A 22,655-nucleotide genomic window follows, 5' to 3' on the forward strand; every position below is an offset into this window, starting at 1 on the left:
AAAAAAAAAAAAAAAAAAAAAGAAAAAAAAGTCTTTTTTTGGCTGTGTGCGGTGGCTCATGCCTATAATCCCAGCACTTTAGGAGGCTGAGGTGGGCAGATCACCTGAGGTCAGGAGTTTGAGACCAGCCTGGCCAACATGGTGAAACCCCATCTCTACTAAAAATACAAAAATTAGCTGGGCATGGTGGCACGCACCTGTAATCCCAGCTACTCAGGAGGCTGAGGCAAGAGAATTGCTTGAAACCAGGAGGCAGAGGTTGTAGTGAGCTGAGATCGTGCCATTGTACTTCAGCCTGGGCAACAGAGCAAGACTCCATCTCAAAAAAAAAAAAAGTCTCTTTGCAATTAAACTAAATTGTGTCCCCCCACAAGTTCATACATATGTTGAAACTCTAGTACCTTAGAATGTGACTGTTCATGTATTTGGAGATAGAGCCGTTAAAGAGGTAATTAAATTAAAATGAGGTTGTTAGGGTGGGCCCTAATCCAATCTAACTGGTGTCCTTATAGAAAGAGAATAGGACATGTAGCAGGACACTGGGAGTGTGCATATACAGAGAAATGACTATGCAAGGAGGTGACAAGAGGGCAACCATCTGCAAGCCAAGGAGAGAGGCCTCAGAGGAAACCAATCCTGCCAGCACCTTGATCTTGGACTCCTAGCCTCCAGAACTGTGCAAATATTAATTTCTGTTGCTTAAGCCACCCAGTGTGTGGTATTTTGTTATGGCAGCCCTAGCAAACTAACACATAGACTATCCGAATCAAAACAAGGTTCACACATGACATCTGGTTATAATTCTTAAGTCACTTTATTATTTTTTTCATGTCACTGACTTGTTGCAGAAGCCAAGTCAGTTGTCTGACAGAATGTTCTACATTCTAAATTTTTCTGTTTGTTTCCTTAGAGTGTAATTCAACTTGTCATCCTTTCCCCCATCTTTCCAATATATTAAAGTTAGCTCTAGAGGCTTAATGAGATTTTAGGAGTCAATGTTTGGGTAAGAATATTCCATAAGTGGTGCTGCAGATTTTTTTTTTTCTTTTTTTTGAGATGGAGTTACGCTCTTGTTGGCCAGGCTGGATTGCAATGGCGCAATCTTGGCACACCGCAACCTCTGCCTCCCAGGTTCAAGTGATTCTCCTGCCTCAGCCTCCCGAGTAGCTGGGATTATAGGCATGTGCCACCACACCTGGCTAATTTTGTACTTTGAAGAGAGATGGGGTTTCTCCGTGTTGGTCAGACTGGTCTCGAACTCCCAACCTCAGGTGATCCGCCTGCCTTGGCCTCCCAAAGTGCTGAGATTACAGGCGAGAGCCACCAGGCCCGGCCTGCATATTCTCTTTTTAACCTGACAAAAAACGCATAGGTAAACTTGGTCCAGGTTCTTTCTGCCTCTATTTGTCTTGACCATATGCTGATGAAGTACCTGCTCGTCTCCACACTATTTGTTTGGGTTAGTTGGTGACATTCACTTTATCCTACAGAAGAGTTCTGCTTTGACCTACTCCTTGAGAGCTGAAAGGAGGCCAAAGAGAGACTGGAAGTAGAAAATACAGAGCCATCTACTCTCTGTGACCATATTCCATACGTCCAGTGTGTGCCCACACTACAACCCTGTCAGATGTCTCAATAGTAGTGATCCTTATTTCCTAGGATTCATTCACATCCTTGCCCACTGACTTCCCCATTAGAGTCTTTTAAACCCCCTGGGAATCTAAAGCCATATTATGACCCAGAGTTTAGATCTAACAGTGACAAAGCTTGCTAGGTTTGTGCTTGCTTCTTGGTTTTTTAAAAAAACATTTGTTTTAGTAATACAAACATAGGTGGTTAAACTGTACAGAAAAGTAAGAGAACGATGAACACAAAAGTCAGGATAATCATTATGTCTGGTGAGGAGAAAAGGGGGTATGATTTCGGGGCAGAGAGTGGACAAACAGCTTCTAGGACACAAATAATGTTCTATCTGATAAATTGGATGGCACATTCACAATTTTCTTCCTTTTATTTTTTGAGACAGCATCTCACTATTTTGCCCAGGCTGGTCTTGAACTCCTGGCCTCAAGCAATCCTCCAACCTCAGCCACCTGAGTAGCTGGAATTGCGAACATGTGCCACTGCATCTGGCCACAATTTTAATATTCATCTTTCAACTGAAAATATGTATTTAAAACATTCTTTCATACCCATTGTATATTTCGCATTAATTATTTTTATGTAAGCAGTCCACCATAGCTAGAACACAGGGTTTGAAGAGTAGAGTAAAAGGAGAAAAGACTGGAAAAAGAGTTTACTCTAAAGGCAAATAGGAACCTTAATCATGCTCTCTTGGAAGTAACATCAGGAAACATTTATACCCAATATCAATTAAAATGGTTGTCTCATAATCTATCTATCAAGAATGATAGGAAAAAAATCCATTTTTTCTAAGTTACCTAAATATGAAATACTCGACATCTTAAACATCTCACTGGGGAACATAATAATATGGTTTTGATGCATTTTTCCAGGGAGAGGAGTTTCAGCTTGCCCTAGGGAACATGTTTGCCTCAAATTCTTTTTTTTTTTTTTTTTTGAGACAGAGTCTCACTCTGTCGCTCAGGCTGGGGTGCAATGGTGCGATCTCGGCTCACTACAACCTCTGCTTCCCGGGTTCAAGTGATTCTCCTGCTCAGCCTCCAGAGTAGCCAGGATTACAGGCACATGCCACCATACCCAGCTAATTTTTGTACTTTTAGCAGAGATAGGGTTTCACCATGTTGGTCAGGCTGGTCTCGAACTCCTGACCTCAGGTGATCTGCCCACCTTGGCTTCCCAAAGTGCTAGGATTAAAGGTGTGAGCCACTGAGCCTGGCCTGCCTTAAGTTCTTAAATGACACAAAGCTGGGAGGGATGCGGAACAAATGTTTTACATGACAGAATTAGAATATATCTTGGCAAGCTGGAGTGACAGGTCAAATCTAGGCCAATTTCTAATAACATCTCTCATTTGTTGAGAACACTCGATATGCCAAGAGCTTTACATAATTTATCTCATTTAATCCCTATAACCACACTGTGAAGTTGAGATCCAGGAAAGTAACTTGCCCAAGGTCATAAAGCAAGTTAATAGCAGAGTCATGATTTGAACCTAGGTTTGCAAGCTCAAGTTTCAGTCTCAAGTGAGATTCCTTCAACCACTAGAAATTAACATTCAAAACTGAATCCTCTTCTAACACATTGGGAATTAAGAAAACAATAATAAATAAATAAAAATCTCAATCCTCTTTAATTCAGCCTGTCACCCTCAGAAAACCGCATCACCCAACCCCAACCCCCTTGGGCATATGAGGGTATCAAGTACCTCCAAAGAACGATCAGATCAAATGAAAAAACAAACAAAAACAAAAAAGAATAATCAGATCAGGCCATTTTCATTAATGTAACACTTGGGGACCCCCAACAGCTGCCAAGAAACCTCCATCTGTCCTCAAGAGCAAGTCCATCCTCAAAAGCAAGCTGTAACAGGATTCTCTCTGCAACCCATTCCCAGCTCAGCCATGTCTGCCTCCCTATCTGTATTTAAGACTTTGCAAAACTCAAGCTCTGCAGTTATAAATGGAGGCCCCTTACCACAAGGTTGCTCAGCAAGACCCCTCAGCCAGACTATTCCCTACCTTCAATTTTCTCTCGTCCTCAGGGGCACTGTGATTTGATGGGTGTGTATAGCTGAGAGAACAGCACAACCGGCTCCAGTGCACAGTCATATCCAATGGAGCTATCCCGAAAGACAGCCAGAGAATTTTAATGAAAACCAGAAAACCCCTGACTGCTAAGTCCAATTGCAGTTCAGGCCTGCCAGCCCCTCCCGCTGCAGCTAAGACTCTCTGAGCCAGCTTTGCCCCAAAGAGCAGGGAAGAAAATCCTTTTTGCATTCAGTAAATCCTTCCATAGCAGCCATTCCCAGGGTCATTTAGGTTAAAGGTGAGGCATATGATAACTGCAGTGGGACCCAGGGACCCTGAGAGGCACAGGGTGTGGCAGCAGCAGATTTGAGCCAACAGATTATGAAACAGTCATTTAAAAAAAAACAAAAAGTCTTTCCTTCTGCCAAAGCTCTCTGCCCACAGCTGCATACAAGGCTAGTGAGGAATCTTAACAAGCTTAAAGGGGCCGTATTTCAGATACTCGAGAACCAAGACAGGAGGAAATAAGTATTTTGAGCACTTACTATGTATCAGGTGCTCTGATCTCATTTCATCCTCACTGTGAGATGGGAACTGTAAACTGCATGTAACAGGTAAGAACACTGACTCAGAGAGGTTCCGTAACTTGTCCAAGGAACACAGTTAGCAAAAGGGGAAGCAAGACTGGAAAGTTCAATGTGGGTGAGGCTCATCAGAAGTATCAAACTTTTTGTTAGCAGAGAGCAGAAAAAAAGAAAAGAAAAGAAAAGAAAGAAAAGAAATACTAAACTCAAAATCCTGACCTGTCCTGACTAATAAAAAGAATGATCATTTACTGAACACTGGCTATGTGCCAGGCACTAAGCTAATATTTTTACATGCACTGTATCAGCTAATCCTCACAGCAACTAGATAAGATATAGGTCGTTATTCCCTCCATTTAGTAATAAGCAAACTATGGCTTAGACATTCAATAACTTGATCAAGGTCACTGCATCACCAGGATTGGAACCCAGGTCTGTCTAATTCCAGAGCACTCACCTTAAAACACTCACCCTAACAGCCTTCAGAAGGGAGCCATCTAGATCATCATGCCAAGCACGCAAGTTGCAGGGAGATTTCTGCTCCCCTCCCCAGCAGGTAATGCACATTCCAGACTTGCCTTTCAATTCCTCCCAGCACTCTTCAGTGGAGGCACAGAATCACTCGCTCTGGGAAAGCTGATAGCTATGTTTCCACCTTCCCATGTACCACGGACTCTGCTGTCCCGACATGAGTGAAGGAGAAGGCCACCACCATGATCCAGAGACTCACGTGAGTATAGAAGCAGACAGCTTCTTTCCCCAGGCCCTGCTCCATAGGCCCATGCAACCTCAAGCAGCAACCTCTTCCTCAACAGCTCACAGGCCTGTTTTGTATTCTTAACAGGAGACCACGTGCCTCCTTTTTGAGCAACTGTGATTTCCCAAGGGAGATGACTGTCTAGACACAGCATCTATCTTGACAACCAGACTGGGCCACACGATGTTAGGTTTGATAATTTAGATTTTAGGGTCTGTGTTCAGCTCTCCAGTGAAGGCTCTGTGCTTGGCACCTCTGGGTAATCAGATTGAGTATCATTCAGTGCAACAGCTGACACCCTGGGTTAGAACCGTCTTCCCAGCCAGGCAAGTGTTACTTGAGGGAAGTCACAGGCATCTTATGGATCACATACACACAGGCACAACACACAAACAGTTCCATTAATGAGGCTGAAACTTGATAGAACTCTTCTATGCATGTTTAGAATTAAGTGCCAGGCTTTGACTGGTGGTGGACTGAATACCTAATATGGATCAGGTACCATGGTGGGTACATTCACAGTCAATGTCTTAACTGACCTGCACTACATTCTGTAAGGTAGATAGAATGGCTATTATTCAGATGAGGCAACTAAAGCGCAGAGAGATAGCATAATTTGCCCAAAGTCACACAGGAAGTGGCAAAGCTCAGGTTCAAATTCTCTTTTTTTTTTTTTTTTTGAGATGGAGTCTCACTCCATCTCCCAGGCTGGAGTGCAGTGGTGCGATCTCAGCTCACTGCAACCTCCACCTCCCAGGTTCACGCAATTCTCCTGCTTCAGCCTCCCCAGTAGCTGGGAATACAGGCAGGTGCCACCATGCCCAGGTAATTTTTGTATTTTTAATGGAGACAGGGTTTTATTATGTTGGCCAGGCTGGTCTCGAACTGCTGACCTCAAGTTATCTGCCAGTCTCGGCCTCCCAAAGTGCTGGGATTACAGGGATGAGCCACCACGCCCAGCCTCAAATTCATTTTTAATGTGATTCCAACACCCTTTCAGTCAATTATGAGGCCATTCATTTATTCCTCAGATAATTATTGAGCACCATCTATGAGCCAGCTACTGTGACACTTACAGAGGATACAAGTGTTAAAGTAAGGTAGGTCCAGTCACCAAAGAACTAATGTTCTCGTGAGGATAGATGACAATGCAGATAGATAATTACAGAATGATGAGATGGGGCCTTAGAGGAGTGATGGGGTCAGGCGTCTCTGAGAAAGTGAGATGTGAGCTAAGACCTGAAAGATGAGAATGAGCCAGGCATTTGCAAAGCTAGGAAAAGAGCGCAGGCAATAGATACAAGAAGTGCAAGGGTTGGCTACCGGAAAAGGTTTGGCGTGTCCAAGGAACATAAAGGAGAACAGGGACCAAGGCTGGGTGAGCAGCAGGGAAAAAAGAATGGTTGAGATGATACAGGGCCTTGTTGACTATGGAAAACACTTTGAATTTTGTTCAAAGGGCAATGGGAGATGAAAAAAGAGTTTTAATCAGGGAAATAGTGTAATCTGATTTGCGCTTTAAAGAGATAATTCTGGTTGCTGTGTGGAGAAGTGAATGTAGGGAGTGGGCAAGACTCAGGAATGGGGGAGAGATAACGGTGGCCTGGACCATGATAATGGTAGGGGAGAGGATTTTATATTTGGGAATGAGAAAGAAAATACTTGAGGTGATACTGTTTTTATAAAAAAATAAAAATAAAAAATTTGAAATTTAATTACAATGTAAAAAAATAAAAGACAAATGAATTTTTTTTTTTTTTTTTTTTTAGAGCAAGTCTTGCTCTGTCACCCAGGCTGGAGTACAGTGGTGTGATCTCGGCTCACTGCAACCTCTGCCTCAGTCTCCCTAGTAGCTGGGATTACAGGCGCCCACCATCATGCTTGGCTAATTTTTGTATTTTTAGTAGAGACAGAGTTTCGCCATGTTAGCCAGGCTGGACTCGAACTCTTGACCTTATGTAATCCACCTGCCTCGGCCTCCCAAAGTGCTGGGATTACAGGCATGAGCCACTGCACCCAGCCGAATGAATTTTTTAAAAAAATAATGAAAATACTTGCTGACGAATGGCATGTGAATGGTGAAGGGAACAAACTCCTGGGTTTCTAGCTTGAACAACTGGGTAGAGGGTGGTACCACGTATTAACAGAGACTGGAGGAGAAGCAAAATGCTCGTGAGATAGCCAACTATATCAAACTAAGAAGAAAAAACAAGTGGACCCCAGTTGTTTATTCAAGTGGAAGCTAGGAATTAAAGGCCTGAAGCTGCTACTCTGGTGAAGATAAAGTGTTTGGGGGTTATGATAGAGAATAAAGTGCAAGAATCTGAAAGGCTGCCTTAGGAAACAGGGGTTCCACTTACTTCATGTGGCCATCACTGCCAAACTGGAACCAATGTGTGGAAGACAGACATAGGAAAGGAATTCAGTCTGACGTAAGAAAGGTCTGTCTCATGGTCAGAGTGAAATGAGCTGCCTTGGGAGTGGGAGAGGGTGACTTTTCTGTCATTGGAAGTGTTAAAGAAAAATACAGATGACCCCTTGTCTACAGGGTTAGAGAGAGAATTCAGTAATTGAATAGGGAAAATGCTACATAAAATCCTCCTAAACTCTGGAATTCTGTGGTTTAAAGATAAAATCTTAATTAATGTAACCTTCAGGACTGGAGTTTCTCCAACAGGGCAGAACTCCCTTGGTATGTCCTACCTCTCAGAAGGAAAATGAGAACAACGTTAGCTAATTTTAGTCACTATAAAGTGACTCCTAGTTCATTTCTAAGTGTCAAACAAGATGTTGAAAGGCTTTTTGGTGTAGGTGAAAGGCATAAGCTATGGAACTGGATATCGCATATCTGCAATTGATTAGCGCTGTGTCCTCTGGCAAATTATTTAAATCCTCTGAATCTCAGTCTATTTCTTTGAAATACAGGGAAAGCAATGCCTACTTCAAGATGTTTACTGTGAGGACCAACGCCTTGTGCCTGATACATTCAATTAAGAATAATAATGAGGCTGGGTACAGTGGCTCACGCCTGTAATCCCAGCACTTTGGGAGGCCAAGGTGGGCAGATCACCTGACGTTGGGAGATTGAGCCCAGACTGGCCAATGTGGTGAAACCCTGTCTCTACTAAAAATACAAAAATTAGCCGGGCATGGTGGCGGGCGCCTGTAATCCCAGCTACTTGAGAGGCTAAGACAGTAGAATCACTTGAACCTGGGAGGCAGAGGCTGCAGTGAGCCAAGATCGCGCCACTGCATTCCAGCCTGGGCAAGAAGAGAGACACTCCATCTCAAAAAAAAAAAAAGGAGAAGAAAATAGCTAACATCTCTTACTACAGATCCATAACTATATGCTAGGCATGTACTATGTGCATTTTTAAAAATCCAATCCTTACAACAACCCAGAAAGTAGCCACTATTATTATTCCGTTATAAAAACCAGAAAATTGATTTCTAAAGGTAAAGTAACTTATCCAAGAGTCACATAATTAGTAATTGCCCAAATTAGGAAAAATCATATTCAACAAAGTTGAAACAAAAAGATAAAGAAAACCATATTTAGATAATTTGAAAAAAGTTACCTACTGTCGAATTAACAAACAATTCAATTCACCAACTAGTCATTTAGTAAATATTTATTGAACATATAAATAAATAACTGAATGAATGAATGATTCCAATGAACATTTATTGAGTTCCTGCCAGGCACAACATCAAGAAACTAGGGTTACAGAAAATGTACATCAATTTAATTGAGAGTTTGCCATTAACACCACAATCTTCAAACTGCAAATAAACTGCCAACTTAACAACACTTAGTCCATGATAAAAAGTCCTAAGAAATGCCATTCTCAGCTAAGCACTCATGACTCACGACTGTAGTCCCAGCACATTGGGACGCCAAGGTGGGCAGATACCTTGAGCTCGGGAGTTCAAGACCAGCCTGGGCAACATAGCAAAACCCTATCTCTACAAAAAATACAAAAATTAGTCAGGTGTGGTGGTGTGTGTCTGTGGTCCCAGCACTTGGGAAGCTGAGGTGGGAGGATCACTTAAGCCTGGAATGTTGAGGCTTCAGTAAGCCGAGATCACGCCACTGTACTCCAGCCTGGGGAAGTCAAAACTCTTAGGGGAGAGCTCCGAGCAGTAAGCAGAGAACCAAGAGCACACAACAATGGATGCTGAGGAAGGAGGCAGTCTCAAAGAAAAGATGAGTAAGACTTCCAAAGGAAGCAGAAATCCAAAAGAATAAAGGCTGAAAAAATGGCCGACTTAATAAGTAGGAGTTTGTCAAAGGACTTCTCTGGAACTGTGGGGAAATAAACCAAGTTTCAAAGGGCAACTGGATGAATGGGTTAAACAGGAAGATGAGGCACTCTTTTAAGAATTTTAGCAATAAAAGGAGGGAAAGGGAAAGAAAAGTAAGTAGTCTGATGAGGAGAAGCAGCAAGACTGTTATTAAGAGTATAAGGTGGCCGGGCGCGGTGGCTCAAGCCTGTAATCCCAGCACTTTGGGAGGCCGAGACGGGCGGATCACGAGGTCGGGAGATCGAGACCATCCTGGCTAACACGGTGAAACCTCGTCTCTACTAAAAGATACAAAAAAACTAGCCGGACGAGGTGGCGGGCGCCTGTAGTCCCAGCTACTCGGGAGGCTGAGGCAGGAGAATGGCGTAAACCCGGGAGGCGGAGCTTGCAGTGAGCTGAGATCCAGCCACTACACTCCAGCCTGGGTGACAGAGCGAGACTCCGTCTCAAAAAAAAAAAAAAAAAAAAAAAAGAGTATAAGGTAAGGAGCAAGAGCCAAAAGAAAAGGAAAAGCTGAAGACAGAAGATAGATGCAGAAGATGCAGGAAAGAAACAGAATGACCAGACCCCAGCACGTCAAGAGGGGATAGCTACCCTTGGAAAAAAAGTCACCTTCTGCTCTAAGACAGAAATGAAAGAAAAGAGATTTTGACAAATGGACATGGTGAAAAGTTACTCTGAATCAAGCTTGAATACAGTATAGAGAGTGATCAAATTGAATAACATTATTTTGAACTTAAAATAATATTGATTTTTTTGAATCGCTCATAACTTGGTATCGAAAAGGACAATCACCATTTTGGATATAAGTTCTATACAGTTAAAAATCAGTATCCTTTTTTTCTGGACAGGAAGTAGGATTTATTGGTGGGTAGTAGGAGGGAGCAGCACAGTGGAAGCCCTCATGAAAGCAGGGCCTATCACTTGCCCAGAGGAATGTATTTGACCCCACAGCCATCTGGGATGAGCCACTTCTCATCCCAGAGCCACCATGTCTTCAAATTTATCTGCCCTGGCCAGGTGCAGTGACTCACGCCTTTATTCCCAGTACTTTGGGAGGCTGAGGTGGGCGAATGACTTGAGGCCAGGAGTTCGAGACCACCGTGGCCAGCATGGTGAAACCCCATCTCTACCAAAAAAATACGAAAATTAGCTGGACATGGTGGCAGGTGCCTGTAGTCCCAGCTACTCGGGAGCCTGAGGCAGGAGGATTGCTTGAACCTGGGAGGTGGAGGTTGCAGTGAGCTGAGATCACACCACTGTACTCCAGCCTGGGAGACAGAGCAAAACTCTGTCTCAAAAAAAGGAAAAAAAAAAAAAATCATCTGCATCGAACTTCATAAAGCCGCACTTCTTTCAGATGTGGATCTTCTGGTGGCCAAGGAACTTGAACTTGGCCCTACGGCGGGCCTCTATCACATGCTCCTGGTTCTGTAGCCTGGTGTGCATAGACATGATGCCTTGGCTAGTATGAACCCTGGCCAAGGCTCCCTGAGGCTTTCGAAAGGCACCTCCACTGTTTGGAGCCCACACAGAGACATAAACATATATTAGAAAGGCCTGTCTCCAAGGTCCCTTAGAGCAACCCATACAAGAAACAGGCTGCATACACTACCAAGGAAGCTGCTGTTTGCAGCTATTGCACACCAGGCCCCAAGGAGGAAAGGAACTCAGTAGGCTTAATTGGCTGCAGAAAAATCAGTCTTACAGAGATGTTGGTTATGTTCTGTTTCTTAATCTGGGTACTGGTTACCCTAATGTGTTCAGTTTGTGAACTTCATTAAGCTTTAAAAGAAAAGGGGGGGGGGGGGTTTATAAACTCTTTAACTTTAAAACTTTTTTAAAAAAATTTTTAACCTAGGCAGGGTGAGGTCGCTCATGGCTATAATCCCAGCATTTTAGGAGGCTGAGCTGGGTAGCTTTCACTTGAGACCAGGAGTGTGAGACCAGCGTGGCCAACATGGTGAAACCCTGTCTCTAGTAAAAATACAAAAATTAGCCAGGTGTGGTGGCACACGCCTGTAATCCCAGCTACTCAGGAGGCTGAGGCAGGAGAATCGCTTGAACCTGGGAGGCGGAGGTGCAGGGAGCACTGCACTCCAGCCTGGGCAAGAGAGTAAGGCTCTGTCTCAAAAAAAGAAAAATATTTTCTTGGTATTTTTAGTAGAGACAGAGTTTTAACTTAGAATCACCACTCCTCTCCTATTTGTTCAGTTTTTAAAAGAGCAACTCAGGAAAATTATATATTCCTTCAGACAGGGAACATTCCTTACCATTCTTTTAGATCCCCATAGCACTAAATCAGACTAGATATACAATAGGTATCTAACAAATATACGTTGATGTGATTGGAAGAAGGCTAACACCAAATGTCCACACTTAAAACAAATCTAGGCCAGGTGCAGTGGCTCATGCCTATAATCCTAGCACTTTGGGAGGCCAAGGTGGGTAGATTGCCTGAGCTAAGGAGTTCAAGACCATCCTGGGCAACACGGTGAAACATCTCTACAAAAAAAAAAAAAAAATACAAAAAATTAGCCAGGCATGGCAGTGCACGCCTGTAGTCCCAACTACTTGGGAGGCTGAGGCAGGAGAATTGCTTGAACCCAGGAGGCGGAGGTTGCAGTGAGCCAAGATCGCACCACTGCACTCCAGCCTGGGCGATAGAGTAAGACTCTATCTCCAAAAAACAAAAAAACAAAAACAAAAACAAAAAACAAAAAAACCCACAAATCTTTCTCTAGGAAATGGCACCTTCATGACTGCAAAATCTGGCAGCTCCCTAATTTTAGCCAGTAATTCCACTTAGCATCACTAATGATCTGGACAAACTAACATTATGTGCCTCCTTTTGTGATGAAATGGGAAACATACAACCTCAGCTTTAGAATTCTTGCCCAAAATATTTAACCTGTATATAATCATGCAGAAATAATTATACAAATTCAGATCATGAGATATTGTTAAGAAAACAGACCTGGAATCTTAAAAATATCATAAAACACAAATAAGGGGGGAGACTCCTATAGATTTAAAGAGACTAAAGAGGCATAACAACTAAATTTAATGTATAACCTTGTTTGGATCCTGGATTAAAAACAAACCGACAGTTATAATAATTAACATAACTTTAACATTATTATTAACGGTATTTGGACAATAGGGGTATGACAGATTGCAAAAATGGCTGTGATTGTTCATGCCCCTGTATCCATGCCCTTGAGCAATATGACTTTGCAGTTATTCCCATCAAGAGGAGCGTGTGACTTGCTTTGACCAAAAGATTGTGGAAGTGATGCTGTGCCAATTCCAAGCCTAGGCCTTAAAACGCTTTGCACTCTTCCACTCTGTTAGAGCCCGCCCATAAGCATGGAAACAAGCCTGTTCTAGATTGGTGGAGGATGAGAGAACCCTCCGGAGCAAACAAAAGCCATCCAAACTGAGGCCCACTTAGACCAGCCAGCTCCTAGTCAGTCCAGCAGCTGACTCCAGAGGTATAAAGGAGCCCAGATGATCAGCTGAGCCTAATCCACATTAGAAGAACCACCTAACTGGCCCATGGAATTATGAGCACTAATAAACTGTGGTTGTTTTAAGCCACTAAGTTTTGACATGATTTGTTTATCAGCTGGTGGATCAAAGGCAAAATGTAAATATGGACTCTATATTAGATGACATTATGGAATCACTGTTAAATTTCTAAGGCATGATAATGGTATTGTGGCTATGAAGAAGAATATCCCCCTTACACTTAAGAGAATACTGATATATTTAGAGAGAAAGGATCATGATATCTGCCCTACCCCCTAGTGTAAATATGAATTTCTAAAGAAAGATAAATCAAATGTGGCAAAATGTTAGCAATTAGTAAACCTAAGTAAAGGGTTTTTTGGTTGTCCTTTATACTAATACATTTTAGATTTTTCAAAATAAAAAATTAGATAGAAAAAAACCATACACCCCTATTTACCCTGTAACATAACAACCTATCATGCAGTGAACAGATTATTTCCATCCCCACCCCTGCCCCTTTTACTGGAGGCAGCACTACTACTGCTGATGGGGGAGGGGAGCAGATATAAAGTGCAGTAAACCAGGGTTATATTATGATATAGTTAAATGAAAGACTCATTAGGAAACCAAGAAATGTTTAAAGGGAGGTGTGTTAACAGCAAGCAGCCACTGAGGTTTTATTCCTGATATAATCAGAAAAAAAATTTGTGTAGGTTGGATGGGACTTAAAAAGAACAAAGCTTTGGCAAGAAACATGGGCAGGTCTTTGAATTATTTTGTGTTGGAAAACAAATATTCCTGTGTTTCTCTATATTAAGAGATTTCTCAAACGTCTGCAAATGAGAAGGGTATCTTGTATTCATCTCTACCCCGTGAAAATCCCTAAAGAATCCTACTGTTATAACCTAAATCTGTTTATTCCCAACCTCATGAAAGCCTTCTTTATTTAATTTGGATTTTTCCCTCAAGTCATATGCAGCAATTATTAATGCTGTATATTGACTTATGTGAACAAACCCAGAGGCCTAGGTTCAAAAGATACGGCTTTCTGAACTAAAATCTACGAACTTCAGCTTTATTATGCCATATAGAAAAATTCTTAGAGTGAATGGCAAACAAAGCCCATTCTCTATATAAAAAACAGAACCCGGGTAGGAAGTTTGTTTGTTTGTTTGTTTTTAGAACAATCTCTACAAATCTGTTCAAAGATCTTTGGCTTCGAAAAAGTCCAGTAGAGCTATCCCATGTATTACCATTGTCAGATGAGGAAAACATTCAACTTATATAAGAAAGGGAGAAAATACTGCCAGGTACTGTACATTTAATGAGTTGGTTGTTCTTGTTCATCAGAACTGAAAAAGTAATGCAGCAAAGAATTTGTTTTAGGCATCATTTGGCTCAAAGCCAAATCCATGCCTCATTTTTCTTATAGAATTCCTTGATTCACTAGCCCACAAACCCCAGGATGCTTCAGAATATAGTTTGAAACTACAGCTTTAAATTAAAATGGCTGTGCAAAAGGAAGGTACTACATACAGAGAGAATCTTTCAGTTGCCTCTACAAACTTCATCAGATTCAGAGAAACCAAGCAGGCTATCAGGTCTTCGAGGAATCTTTGATGTTCAAAGAGAATTCTACTGTACACATTAATTCTCAAAAATGGTCAGGGGCACTGTAAAAACAGCTGCAGGGCAATAGGCTCTCCTAGCCCAAATCTGCACATTAGCCTACCTCATGAAAGGACTAGCCATCAGCAGATCTAGACATGGTCTAATACAGACACTGAATTCCCATTCACTCATCACCAGAAGTGCCAACTGGTTAAAGAAGTGTGGATTGATTAACTCATTTATTCGTATATTCTGTAATCATTTTTTTTTTATAGAGACAAGGTCTCGCTTTGTCACCCAGCCTCCCAAGCAACTGAAACTACAGGCATCCACCACTGTGCCCATATATATACATTTTTTTCCTAGAGATAGGATCTTGCCATTGTGCCCAAGCTGGTCTCGAACTCTGGGCTAAAACGACCCTCCTGCCTTGACCTCCCAAAGTGCTGGGATTACAGGCATGAGCTACCACACCCAGCTCTGTAAACATGTATTGAACAAGTTTTATATGCCAAGCCCAGAGTAGGAAAACACAGATGAAAAGGGCATGCCCACTGTCCACCAGGAAGTCACAAACTAATGGAGAAGTACAATCCAAGCACTTAGTCAAACTGCAATAAAGAGCTTTGCCATGGTTAAACACTTGAGCCTAGATCCTGACTCTACCACTTAATTGGCTTGGTGGCTTTGGACAAAATTGACTTAACCTCTCCAAGTTTTGTTTCCTCAGCTGTAAAATGGGTACCTATTACATTGAGTTACTATCAGAACTGAGATTATGTATATGACTATACATATTATAGTAAATTTAGGTAAACATTGGCTAGAATTATTAATCTTTATTATTATCTGAGTGGTTATACTAGGTATCTATTTGTATCTAAAATCCACTCTGAGATTCTAATAATTAGCTGTGTGACCCAGAGTAAGTAATTTAAAATCTCTGGGCTTCACACTCTTCATCTGTTAAATGAGAGGTTATAGCTAAGTGATCCTAAAATCCCTTCAAGCTCTGGAATATTAAAAGGCTCTATGATTGATCTTATACGGTTTCATATGTATCTCAATGACACTGCTCAGATAAACTGATGAAACAAAGCAACTGCCAAGTAAATCACCTTTCTTCAGTAGTAGTCCGAATCTTTCATTTTACTTCCTTTAACCTCATTACTTACCCAGCCATATATGGCATATGCATAAGTAACAGTCCCCAAAGAAAGAAACAAGTAACTGGGGGAAGCCAGACCCCGATCTGTCCCATTCCTTTAGATTGGGCAGATACTTCCAAAATATCAGCGAGGGGGCGGGGGTGTGTGCAATGAATGAATGAAGTATCCCATCTCACTGCGGGAGAAGTGCCTTGCTGTGCTTCCACAGTACCCATTGCTTGTCTCTGTATGCCACATTCCACATGGCCATCTCATCTGCCTGCACAGACTAAGCTGACTGAGAGCTAAAACTCTGTTGTACCAAATTGTGCATGCTTAATCCCAAACACAGTCCTGGAAAGTGATAGGCACTCAGTGTCTTAAAATTAACTACGATTCATACTTCCCTCGGAACCAAAGCTATACATATGCAAGGTGACTGGACACTCTAAGGTGTGGGCCTGACCCCTAGGGATCCTTTTCTAAGTGTCACCACTTAGAAAAAGGGCTGGGAGGGGGGTGGTATTTCACCTTTTGGCTTTCAGTTTCCTCACTGGTAAAATGAGGGGAATCTATTAGATCAGGGGTTGGCAAACTATGGCTCATGGGCCAAATCCAGCCTATATCTCTACCCCCAGCTTAGAATTATTTTTACTATTTTTTTTAAGAGACAGGGTCTCACTCTATTGCCCAGGCTTCAGTGCAGTGGCGTGATCATAGCTCACTGCATCCCTGAACTCCTGGGTTCAAGCCATCTCCCACCCTAGTCTCCTGAGTAGCTACAACTACAGGTGTATACCACCATATCCAGCTAATTTATTTGTATTTTGTAGAGATGGGGGTCTCACTTTGTTGCCCAAACTAGTCTCAAACTCCTGGCTTCAAGTAATCCACCCCACTCGGCCTGCCAAAGTGCTAGGTTTACAACTGTGAGTCACAGCACCCAGACCATTTTTACATTTTTTAATGATTGTAAAACAAAGAATAATATGCATCAGAGACTATATGTGGCCCCCAAAGCCTAATATATTTACTTTCTGGCCCTTTTAATAGAAAAAGCTTGCTGCCTCTGGATTAAAGTCCCTTTAAACTCTGACATTTTAGCATTCTAATTCTGCTCAGTTTCCTTGAATTGTCTGATTCCAGCTCTTCACGCAGAGCAGTACCAAGTCTGAAACAATACCAAAGGCACAACAGGAACTCAACTGTGATTTGCTAACTGAATAAATGAATTCTGCAGTAGCAACCCTAAGAACTAACTCCTCTACCAAGGGGGCAAGTGGGTCAATGTGTATCAAGTGACTGCCTAATAAATGTCCCCAGAGTGGACGCCACAGTGAGAGGAACAATTCACTCTATTGGCCTTTTGGATGACAGTGGCACCTGGAAGGGCCTGGAGCTCAGATAACCAGGATTAAAACTTACTTCATTCCACCAAATAAAAAATACATGGAGCCATCCCCTGAACAAGCCCCTTGGGCAAATTATAAAGCTATCTCGAAATAGCTATCAGAAACACAGATCATCTAAACTGATAATCTTAATAGTCATGGACCCAAGGGAATAAATTCCATCCACAATAAGGCATATAGAATAATTTAGCTCACAATATTATTTCTTTTTCCCTCTATTGTTGTTAAAAATACATGATACCAAAACAAGGAATTCAAACAATTATGTCAGGGCAACAAGCCAAGGAAAGTCTTGAATATATGATCCTATTAACACTAATGGAAGATAGAGCAAGGTAAAAGAAAAAATAAAGCTCCCTGCCTCGACTCTTGACTACACATACTTTCCCAAAATAAACAGCCAGCAATTATTCTTTTAATGTTCCTCCTCTATTCACCCATAAATCACTGCTATGTATAAACCTCTTGCTGATTTCAAAGGATGGTTTTTTTTTTTCTTTCAGTCTTCCTCTTTTTGAGTGCTAACAATGAGTTCTAAAAAGGGCTGAGGGTGCTTTTCCACCATCCCTCAGTAGAGCATCTCCATTTACAAGTACAATACACTCCAACCACACACTTTGTCGTCATACTGTTACTTATAAATCACGAAGTTGATCTAGAGATTCCGCCTTTTCTCCTTTCCTCTAAAGAAGCAACTTGGGGCTGGGCATGCTGGCTCATACCTGTAATCCCAACACTTTGGGTGATAAGAGGATGGATGGCTTGAGGCCAGGAGTTTGAGATTGGCCTGAGCAACATAGCAAGACCCTGTCTCTACAAAAAATAAAATGATGCTCACTTCTCTCCACAAGGCCCTGTATGCCCAAAAATGACATGGAGTCACAAATCTCACCCTCTCCCCAGGCACCCTGCTCTAGACATACTGGCCTAGAAGGTTTTAAAAAAAAAAATCTCACCTCTAATCCCAGCACTTAGAGGCCGAGGCAGAAGGATTGCTTAAGTCCAGGAGTTTGAGACCAGCCTGGCAACATAGTGAGATCCTTAAAAAGTAAGAAATTAGCCAAATGTGGTGGCATATGCCTGCAGTCCCAGCTACCCAGGAGGCTGAGGTGGGAGAATCACTTGAGCCCAGCAAGTCAAGGCTGCAGTGAGCCGTGATAACACCACTGCACTCAGCCTGGGCAACAGTGAGACTCTGTTTCAAAAAAAAAAAAAAATCCTGAATATCATAATGTTCATTGCCAAGCTCTTTATAAACCAGAAGAGAGATGAACACTTAAAATCTGAATTCTTTCCCTGACTCAGTAGGTACACTTTTTCTTTTTCCAATAGTCAGAGGACGCAGACAAACATTGGCGCCTCTGCTGACCTTTCTATGAACCTCAAAAAAAAATCTCTTTACTTCCCAACCTTGTGGTTGTCTTCGCACGTTTTCTAACCAATCAAAACGAGTTTAATGTTAGCCTGCATCCTTGTTTGACAGATAACGAGCCTGCACTAGGTTCATGCTGAGCTCTGCGACCTCTAAGGAAAGGTCGTGTCACGGCTGCTCGCAGATTCCAGGCCCAAACAGCCTCACCCACCGTCTCTCCAAATCCCATTGCTGTAAGTCCTGCTGCTGTGCCCCAGGATGTCCCTGAGTGGCTGCACTCCACCCTTCTTAGATGCTCTGCCCTTCTCCCTGCTGGAGCATGTGATCTGGAGCATCCACTCAATGATGCTCCAATTAAATGATGGAGTCATTATTAAATGACTCCATCATTTAATAATGGCGTGATCACAGCTCAAGCTGGAAAAAGAACCACATGGTTAAAAAGAATCTTTTTAAAGTAGGTAGATAATTAATGTAAAGAAGGGCAGACTGCCTCTACAATAAGATAAATCTGATATCGCCTTGTTGTGTCTCTATAAAAGTCCTTGCAAACTATTTATTAATGTTTGCAAAAAGATGCCGGGCGTGGTGGCTCATGCCTGTAATCCCAGCACTTTGGGAGGCCAAGGCAGGCGGATCACGAGGTCAAGAGATCAAGACCATCCTGGCCAACATGGTGAAACACCCATCTCTACTAAAAATACAGAAATTAGCTGGGTGTCATGGCGTGCGCCTGTAGTCCCAGCTACTTGGGAGGCTGAAGCAGGAGAATTGCTTGAACCTGGGAGGCGGAGTTTACAGTGAGCCGAGATCGCGCCACTGCACTCCAGCCTGTCAACAAAGCGAGACTCCATACCAAAAAAAAAAAGGAGGCCAACATGTGCCTGGTTTTTTTTTTTGTTTTTTTGGAAGGGGGAAAGGGGGAACGGGGCAGTTTTTTTTTTCATTGTTTGGTTTGTTTTTTGAGACAGGGTCTCACTCTGTTGCCCAGGCTGGGGTACAGTGGTGTGATCACAGCTCACTATAGCCTCAACCTCCTGGGCTCAAGCAGTCTTCTCATTTCAGCCTCCCAGGTAGCTGGGACTACAAGGTATATGCCACCATGCCTGGTTAATTTTTTTTTTTTTAATTCTTTGTAGAGACAGGGTCTCACTATGTTGCCCAGGCTGGAACATGTACCTTTTGAAGGTAAAGTTCAATCGAAAATTTGAGGTGATTCAAATAGGCTTTGGAAAACATCTTGGCCAACTTATTGATTGTTATCAGGCATCTTTGGAAATAACTACACATTAATTATCCAAAGAGACTATTACTCTTTTAATAGTGTACAATCATTTTAACAGTAAGAATAAGAATGATATAACTATTCTCACTCCTCAAAGTAGAACTGGCCATTTCCCTTCCTTTTGGGGCCCACAGTACCCTATATAGATTTTAATAATGGGGCTAGGCATGTTGGCTCATGCCTATAATCCTAATGCTTTGGGAGGCTGTGGTGGGAGGATCACTTGAGCCTAAGAGTTTGAGACCAGCCTGAGCAACATAGAGAGACCTCGTCTCTACCAAATATTAAAAATTAAAATTAGCTGGGCATGGTGGTACAGGCCTGTAGCCTCAGTTACTTGGGAGGCTGAGGACTGCTTGAACCTGGGAGGTTGAGGCTGCCCTGAGCCATGATTGAGCCACGGCACTCCAACCTGGGCAACAGAATGAGACCATGTCTTAAAAAGAAAAAAAAAAAGACTTTAATAACAGGACCTGGACCCCTTTATTTACTTATTTGTTTGCATTATTGTCTCTTAACCCCCCGCTGCCCTTACTACCCAACTATAAGAACCTTGAGGTTCTATAAGAACCATCAAATTCCTTCTTGAGCCCTAGTGTTCAACAGACTATCTGGCACACAAGTAGTTCATAACAACAGGATGATGGAAAAGGAGGAGAGGGGATCACTGCAAATGAAAAGGGGAGAGGCAGTAAGAGTTTAAGAAGGCAGAAGCTGAATTTGTTTTATTCATTATTACCTGGCCTGCAAGTATTGTTTAAATGGACTGAAAAAACTAAATGAGCAGGAGTACCAAGGCATGAAATTATAGAGCTTTGTTTTAAAGTGATAAATATGATCCTTTATCAATTCTAAAATACTTTTCTTACATTTCTGACAGGCTGGAAACTAGGATGCATTTTATAATGGCATCTTAGCATTTTGTGATATTATTAGGAACCTCATTTTCGTTTTCTCAGTGGTACATAAAATAGTTGTACATGTTAGAAATGATGGTGACATAGATTCCATGAAATGCAATCATTTGTTGTGGCTGTGGTAATAAGGGTTGGAAAGAGGACTATAAAATTGAGCTAAATTTTCCACAAGAGTAGAAACTAAAGGAGAGGTTGAGCCTTTTTAGTGGATGGCAAATAGGGTGACTTTAAAAAAAAAAAAAAAAAAAAAAAACATAGGCCAGGCGCGGTGGCTTACGCCTGTAATCCCAGCACTTTGGCAGGCCGAGGCAGGCGGATTGCCTGAGCTCAGGAGTTCGAGACCAGCCTGGGCAACACGGTGAAACCTTGTCTCTACTAAAGTACAAAAAATTAGCTGGGCATGGTGGTGTGCGCCTGTAGTCCCAGCTAGTTGGGAGGCTGAGGCAGGAGAATTGCTCGAACCCGGGAGGCAGAGGTTGCGGTGAGCCGAGATCGCACCACTGTAATAGCCTTGGCAACAGAGCGAGACTCTGTCTCAAAAAAAAAGAGAAAAAAAAAAGATAAGGTTTCGCCCTGTCACCCAGGCAGGACTGCAGTAGCATGAACATGGTTCACTGCAGCCTTGAACTCCTGGGCTCAAGGGATCCTCCCACCTCAGCCTCCTGAATAGCTGGGACTATAAGCACATCACCACAGCTGTCTAATTTTTATTTTTGGTAGAGACAGGGTCTCACTATGTTGCCCAGGCTGGTCTCGTACTCCTAGGCTCAAGCCATCCTCCTACCTCGGCCTCCTAAAGTACTGGGATTACAGGTGTGAGCCACCAGACCTGGCCAAATGGGACAACTCTTTATCTCACAGTGATTCACCTTCACTTCACTAGCAGCAGCCCAAGAGGGGCTCCCAGTGGCCACAGCTATACTAAATCACCCTGCTCTTCTGGCCACTGCTGATTGATCTAGGGGTGCTCACAGGATCCAAACTGGTCCAATCATTACTGATTGAGATTTTTTTTACTGGAAGCCAGTGTGAGTGTGGGTCAGTCCTCTCTGGTGGTAACCACAGTAAGATTTAGTGTTGTGGAACAATCCATGGCCATGCTCCTTGCGATGTAGGAGAGAAGCAAAGGCAAGGGACGAAATCTTAATAGCTTTTGAGTCCCTGTGTGGTTCAAACTAGCTAGGTGCTCACTGAACCCATTTTGTTTTCTTCCTGGGCAAACAGGCCTTTCTCAGCTGTTATTGGGTCACAACTAAATTATGGGGTCACAAACTAAATTATAATCGATAGATTGAGGATAGAAATGACATAAGCCACTTTCAGACCTGGCCCATGGAATCCTTCCATGTGAGATCCTTCTTCCATCTCCTTCTCCATTTGCAGGTTAAACGAGGAGAGCTCTAAGAACAAAGGAATCACAAGATGGAAGGAGCCTGGGTGCCCGAAACATTAAAGGCAGCCTAGCCAGGAATAACCATGTTGAACTGCTGTACACACAAGAAATAAACTTCGTTTGTATTGAGCCACTGAAATTTGGGGGCTGGTAGGGAAGTTACCTGCTCTAAAACCTCCTGGTTCCGGCTGTACCTGTTCTTTTCATGGTTACATAAAATACGTCAGTATCCTTCCCACAAATTCCCTCTTTACCCCAGTTAGAGTTGGGTTGCTTCCGTCCATAACTTAAAGAGTTCTAACACAGCCAGGAAGAATGAAGAGCTATCATTTGAAGTGGCAAGAAGGTGGAAGTAAGCAATGATCCCTAAGTGTCTAGGGAACACCTAGAAAATTTGTCAGAACAGGGTAATAATTCCAACAAACTGATGACAGTCCACAAAGACCCTTTTCACTTTCCAAGGGCTTCTAGCTTTAAACTCATACAGCACTTACAGTAAAAAAATTTTTTAGGCCGGGCGCGGTGGCTCAAGCCTGTAATCCCAGCACTTTGGAAGGCCGAGACGGGCGGATCACGAGGTCAGGAGATCGAGACCATCCTGGCTAACACAGTGAAACCCCGTCTCTACTAAAAAATATAAAAAAAATTAGCCGGGCGAGGTGCCGGGCGCCTGTAGTCCCAGCTACT

General features: G+C 42.6%; 1 protein-coding gene across 7 annotated transcripts in view; it reads right to left on the minus strand.

Annotated features, from left to right (window-relative positions):
* RAB30 (RAB30, member RAS oncogene family) overlaps nucleotides 1-22,655 on the minus strand; it is a 110,661-nt gene that overhangs the window by 60,348 nt on the left and 27,658 nt on the right. Inside the window, exon 1 of one of the 7 annotated variants that reach the window (XM_017875215.1) lies at nucleotides 4,727-5,062. The exons of 4 other annotated variants lie outside the window; for them this stretch is intronic. The gene's annotated coding sequence lies outside the window, so the exon portion shown is untranslated. Of the gene's footprint in view, nucleotides 1-3,662; nucleotides 3,681-4,712; nucleotides 5,063-22,655 lie in introns of those variants that run through there. 2 more of the 7 variants (XM_017875213.1, XM_017875210.1) reach the window with 2 other exon arrangements.

This window comes from Rhinopithecus bieti, unplaced genomic scaffold (assembly GCF_001698545.2).
Source record: "Rhinopithecus bieti isolate Rb0 unplaced genomic scaffold, ASM169854v2 scaffold_9667, whole genome shotgun sequence".
NCBI lineage: Eukaryota > Metazoa > Chordata > Mammalia > Primates > Cercopithecidae > Rhinopithecus > Rhinopithecus bieti.